The sequence below is a fragment of the Castanea sativa genome, chromosome 1 (genome assembly GCF_040712315.1).
Source record: "Castanea sativa cultivar Marrone di Chiusa Pesio chromosome 1, ASM4071231v1".
Classification (NCBI taxonomy): domain Eukaryota; kingdom Viridiplantae; phylum Streptophyta; class Magnoliopsida; order Fagales; family Fagaceae; genus Castanea; species Castanea sativa.
The window spans coordinates 86,431,361-86,437,910 of record NC_134013.1 but is presented as its reverse complement, the minus strand read 5'-3'; the positions used below and the strand labels follow the sequence as shown (position 1 = coordinate 86,437,910).

The following is a 6,550-nucleotide window of genomic DNA, read 5'->3' as shown; positions in this document are numbered from 1 at the left end:
ACCTATGTGGACTAAATGGACCAAATTAAACTGAAAAGGACCAAAGTGGACGAAAATGAAATTAATGAATGGAATGGACTGAACTAGACCAAATAAACCAGAGTGGACTGAAATTGACCGAATAGACTAAAATGGACCGAAATGGATAGAAGTGGACCAAAATAAACCGCAGTGGACTTAAGGGACCGAAATGCTAGACTTCAACTTTTATATATTAATATAAATATAGATTTTGATAACTCGATAGTTGGGGAGGTGATTTCAACCTTAACATTAAAATTATAAAATATGTGTTTCTTTTCTACACCTGCTTTACTATTGAGTATTGACTATTGAGGGTTCTATAATTGTTTTGGGAGCAATTACTCCCAATATGCCAAGATTTAATCATCCTTGTCTTTAGACGTGCATAAAATCACACTCCACAGCATATTGAAAAAACTATACATGTCCACTGCCCTTTCCATTGCTTTTCTAGGTACATCAGTTTTTTTTTTTTTTTTCGTTAATATTAGATTGACAACGCAAGTAGCAAGTCATACATTTATTTATTATGTTCCTGAAATGACACACATCAAATTTATTATCACATAAGTTTATGAACCTTTTATAGTAAAATTGATAATAATTTTAGTATTTTTTTAGGAATATTCCGTGGCCATCCCTACGACCAGTTTTTCTTGTCCTTACAATCTGTTTTCCCTTAAGTACTTTGGGGCTCGGTGTAAACTCTCTCTGTCTTTGTCTCCCTCTATGGGTCCGTTTGGATAGAACTTATTTTGCTGAAACTGAAAACTGAAAACACTGTAGCAAAATAATTTTTAAATATATTAATAGCACCGTGGGACCCATTTTTAATAAAAAAAGTTGCTAAAAAGTGAATTTTGTGGGTCCATGAACAGTATACAGTGCACTGTTTACGGTTGAATTGGTCCACTATTGCACTACTGTTCATGCACAGTGTATGAACAGTAGCCTCTGCATCCTGAAACGCGTGCCCAAAAAAAAAAAAAAAAAAGAAGAAGAAAGAAAGAAAACGCAGCAAAGGAAACGCAACGCGAATAATCCATATCCAAACGCCCTCATATCTCACTCTCACACACTAAATGGCAGCTATGTGATTACCTGGTTTATCCAACGAAAAGATCCACTTTTGGATCCCTCCCATATGGACTATTCATCAACTTCATTTGTTTATTGAGTTTTACTCTATGCCCAGAAAGAATTACTTAATTTACCTACTTCTAGATTTTATTTGGCTGCTAGTGATGACATGAAGGATTAAGTTGGAACCGATTGCCATATATATATATAAAAAAATGATTGAACTGATTGACATATAAAAAAAATATTAAAAAAAAAAAAGATTGAACCGTTTGCTCCATCAATGTGACCTGTTAGCCTTTTGGGTGACATGAGTATTAAATTTAATAATTTGTGATAATTACAAAATGTTTACAAATTGATGTGACATGAATATGATTGATGTATTATTAACAACATAATAAATAAATATCAGGTTACTTTTTTGTTATTGATGATAGTTTGCTTAGAGTATTCACATTCGATTTCTACTAAAAATTTCATTTTATCATCTCATTTTTATAAAACTAATCCAATGCTTATTTAATATTCTTAGTAGAAAGGGAACTATAATCCAGAAAGTTAACAAAGTTCATTACATTTTGTCTTGATTGGTCCCTATTTCTCTTTGAAGTTGCCTCAGATAATGATATACTCGTACTTCAGCACAATATTATAGGTCTATCAAGGATAAGAAACTAACAGAGAATCATTCAAAATCAAAGCTAGGGACATGTCCCTCTGATTTTTAGTACTTTTTAAAATCTATAGTTTTGTCATGATTGTTTCTAGCTTGTGAATATCACTCTCATATTGAATATAGTAAGTAAATTATGAAATGATAGCATACAATGTTTTGGGACTCATTCAAGCCAAAACTTGAGACACAGGGTCCGTTTGGATAGAGCTTATTGTTGAAAATTAAAAACTGAAAACTGAAAACACTGTAGCAAAATAATTTTTAAATGTGTGAATAGTGTTGTGGAACCCATTTTTAATATTTTTTTCTGAATAAAGTGCTTGTGGGTCCCATGAACAGTGTGTAAACAGTGCAACTACAGTGCGTGAACAGTAAAATTGGTCTCTGCACAGTAAAATAACGTGCATGAACAGTACCGGTTACTGTTCATTCACGTTGAAAAAAAAAACGCAGAATCTCAAAACGTGGCCACAAAACGCACTATCCAAACTAAGCTACAGTCTCTAGGATTTTATTGTAAACATAATCTATTTTATTCCTATGGAAAGCTCAATTCTAACAATTTTGTCCAGATTCTTTGTCAAGTTGTGTGTGATTTTGTGAACATCTTTCTTTCAACGAGTACATGTCGCATAACTACTTCTAAAGCTTAGGCATTCAAGCTCAAAACAATGGCGATCTCTTTCATGGCCCCTCAGCTTCTCCTTCTCCTAACTTTGCTCTTTTCCATCACAAATATCACAGCTCAATCGCCACCCAACGCGGGCACAAACTTTTCGTGCTCAGTGAATTCAGTCCCCTCTTGTGAAACATATGTCGCATACTTTGCCAAGCCTCCTGAATATTTGGATTTGGCAAACATATCTGTTCTATTTGACATGAAGGTTTCTTTAATTGAGAAAGCCAGTAACTTAGCTTCCGGAGTTAAACCAGTTATTTCCAGGCCAACTCTTACTAGTGCCTGTTACTTGTGGTTGTAATGGAACCCAATATTTTGCCAATGTCACTTACCAGATCAAGGAGGGTGATAGCTACTACGTCATCTCAGTCAATTCATTTGAGAATCTCGCCGACTGGCATGTAGTGAAAGACATGAATCCCATTCTGGACCCAAACCTCTTGCAGATTGGTGTGGAAGTTATCTTTCCTTTGTTTTGTAAGTCTCCCTCAAAAGAAGAAGTGGCAAATGGCATTCAAAACCTCATTACCTATGTATGGCAATCCGCTGAGATGTCTTGCAAGTAAGTGCTAAATTCAATACCTCTTCAGACAAAATTTTAGATGAAAATAAATATCAGAACTTTAGCACTGCAGTGGGGCTTCCGGTAGTGATCCCCGTGTCACAATTGCCAGCACTCTCTCAACCTTACCCCTTTCAACAATACCCTCCTAAAAATCATTCCAAACATCTTTGGATCCTCATTGTTATTATAAGTTTGGTGGGTGCTATTTTGAGCTTACTTTTAAGTACTTTTTTGGTCTATGCTCACTTTTTAAGTAAGAGAAAGAAGACTATAGATCGCATAGGTTCCTCTCTGGAGACGAGTGAGCTGATTCAAATGAAAGAAAAATAAAAAAAGGCGATGACTTTGAGCATAAGAGCATACAAAGTAAACTACTTGCTGGAGTTTCAGGCTATCTCAGCAAGCCAATCATGTATAAGACTAAAACGATCATGGAGGCAACGATGAACCTCAGTGAACAATGTAAGATTGGGGGATCAGTGTACAAAGCCACCATCAAAGAGCAGGTCTTAGCAGTAAAGAAAATCAAGGAAGATGTCACAGAGGAACTAAAACAAAAGGTAAATCATACGAATCTAGTGACGTTGATGGGCACAGCGTCTGACACAGAAGGGAATCATTTCCTGGTCTATGAATATGTTGAAAGAGGGTCACTTGATAAGTGGTTGCACGTGCCCTCCAAGTCTTCAAAATCTTTGTCCTTCCTTACATGGAATCAGAGATTAAACATTGCACTAGATGTTGCCAATGGCTTGCATTACATGTATGAACACACTCAACCAACAATTGTTCACAGAGATATCAGAGCAGCTAATATACTTCTTGACTCCAAGTTTAAGGCAAAGATAGCAAATTTCTCAATGGCTAGATCTGCTACAAATTCTCTCATGCCAACAGTTGATGTTTTCGATTTTGGGGTTGTGCTACTGGAGTTGCTTTCAGGAAAGAAGGCCATGGAAACAAAAGAAAATGGTGAGGTTGCTATGTTATGGAAGGATATAAGGTTGATCTTGGAAGTAGAAGAGAACAAAGAGGAGAGGTTAAGAAAATGGATAGATCCACACTTGGAGAGATTTTATCCCATTGATGGTGTTCTCAGCTTGGCAGCTTTGGCAAGGGCATGCACACTGGGATAAGTCTTCGGCAAGACCAAGCATGGCAGAAATTGTTTTTAGTCTATCTGTTCTTACTCAGTCATCTCCTGAATCTTCAGAAGGGTCTTGGACTGCTGGAATAGAAGGAGAAGAAATAACTCATGCTATCAGTCCAATTACAGCTCGCTGATTTAGTGAAGAAAGTAATGAGATATATCGAATAAAAATTTTCTGTCCACTCTCAATGTTCCACTTTTTGCCCCATCAATTGCAGTCTACCACGCATCCTTTGTATTGTAGTTCATGGAACTAAAATGGAACACTAAGAATGAGAAGGGGAATTTGTCATATATCATGTACATGTCCATGTAGCTCTCACCTTTTCATGTACTAGAGACCCATGTAGATTTTCATTCTTATGGTTCATGTTAGTTGAATGTGAATTTATGCATTTTGCTATTCTAATGATAACATTTTATTTTTAAATTTTGTGAATGGAAAAATAATGTACATAACAAGTTGATAATCCTCATTTTCTAGGCAATGAGAACTAGAAAATCCTCTGGCAATATCTGTTTCTTCTCTCTCTCTTTTCTTTGTGAGATAAATGGTCTGTTTTCTTCCTATGATCCAAAAATACTATAGAGAAACTCAAGATTAAAAGAGAAATTCCAATTCCAATTCCAATCCCAAAGTAAAAACCTTTCCTTGACCTCCTTTGCCCATGAATTGTAGTAAATAGGGAGAAAAGTTTGGCAGATGGTTAATTATGGTCTAGGAGCTTGAAGGTGAGAAAGACCATAGTAGAAAGGAAACAGCATTTGGTCAAAGAGAAGAAAAACTTGCTGCCACACCATGTGTAGAGACATTTTACTTGCATTTTTATACACTGTTTGCCAAGCTATACATGAAAGTATATCATACAATGATTTGAATGAAAATATACAAATAAAATGTTGATTGATGCTGGACCCTTTTATTTGCTGATCAGAATCCTTGACTGGTAGCATTGCTAATATGTGCTTGATGGAATCAATGATCATTGACTTTATTGGGGAAGTTTACTTTTATCACAAGTTACCCCTCCCATTACACTAAAAGCTTCACAAGATTCAGCCATTGAAATTCAACTTCCATGGCCACCAACCCATTTCAGTTGTGGTAACACATGATGGGTGAGAGCGAGTTTTGTGATTGAGATGAACACAAGGTTAGCATTGTTATGACCCAATTCCCGAAGGAAGTACTAGTCATATATAGGTTATACTTTAAAAAGACTAATCAAGTTACAATTAGTGTTCTTAATTGTTTATATAGCCCAAATTGAACTAATAAAGACATTATGTGGGACTTAGTATTTGATCCACATAATTTGAGATATCACAATATATTGCACACCCTTTACATGATGGTCACTCTACAAGTATAAGTACTTGTGAGGTGTGGGGGGATAAGGGTCAAAATTCAAGTTTTCAGAAGAGAGTTTCATACACATATACACTTAGATTATACTAGAGTAGAATTTCTATATTTTATCAACAAAAAAAAAATTATTACTAATACAATTTGGGCTTCACAATTTTTTATATAGTTCAAATTGATCTATAATATAGGTAATGCAACACTTTGGGTTACTACGTTGGCATTACTACCAATTATTGTGATTTAGGAAATACTAGCCACATCTACTCTATCATTACTTTGAAATTATTAGTGAAGTTATAATTAGGATCTCTATAATTGCTTATGTAATCTAAAGATCTAGTAAATAACCAAAGTGAGCCTTTGTATATGCCTAATCAACACCTACAAACTCAAATCTATAAAAATAAAATAAAAGAGAAACTAGAGGTATGGTTGGTCAAGTGAGAGAGGGAAGGTGGTGGTAAACTACAAAGGAATGTGATTCGGGGAAATATGAAAGGAGAAAAATAAAGAGAGAAAATAACTAGGGTTTGAGCTTATTTAGTAAAATATCCCTCACATAAATTATTGCTTAAAATCACATCTCAAACTTTGCCAAAGCATAACTAAGGTTGAACAGATTATCAAAAAAAAAAACCTAAGGTTAAACAACACATTTAAATTTTAATCCTTTATTTGCTATGCGAAACAAATAGATCAGAAGTTGTTTAACTTTTAGTTGACCTCATGTTGTTGTATCACATAAACTTTAGAAATCTTACAATTTAACATGTTATTATTCTAATTTATAATTGAATTAAAATTCTATGTTATATTTAAATCCTCCATTAGAATTTTGGTAAATCATATTTCTTTTTAGGGTAAACTATATATCTAGTCCATATACTTTACATCATATTTCAATTTGATCCCTAGCTATTCAATTATGTCATTTTGGTCCTTAACCTTTCAATGCCATGTCAATTTAATCCTTGTCATTATCTCTTGGATGAAAATGACTAAAG

At 34.6% G+C, this 6,550-nt stretch overlaps 1 pseudogene; it reads left to right on the top strand.

The window, feature by feature from the left end:
• The first annotated feature begins 2,454 nt into the window (after positions 1-2,454).
• On the top strand, positions 2,455-4,460 carry LOC142623834 (serine/threonine receptor-like kinase NFP; annotated as a pseudogene).
• Positions 4,461-6,550: the final 2,090 nt, after the last annotated feature.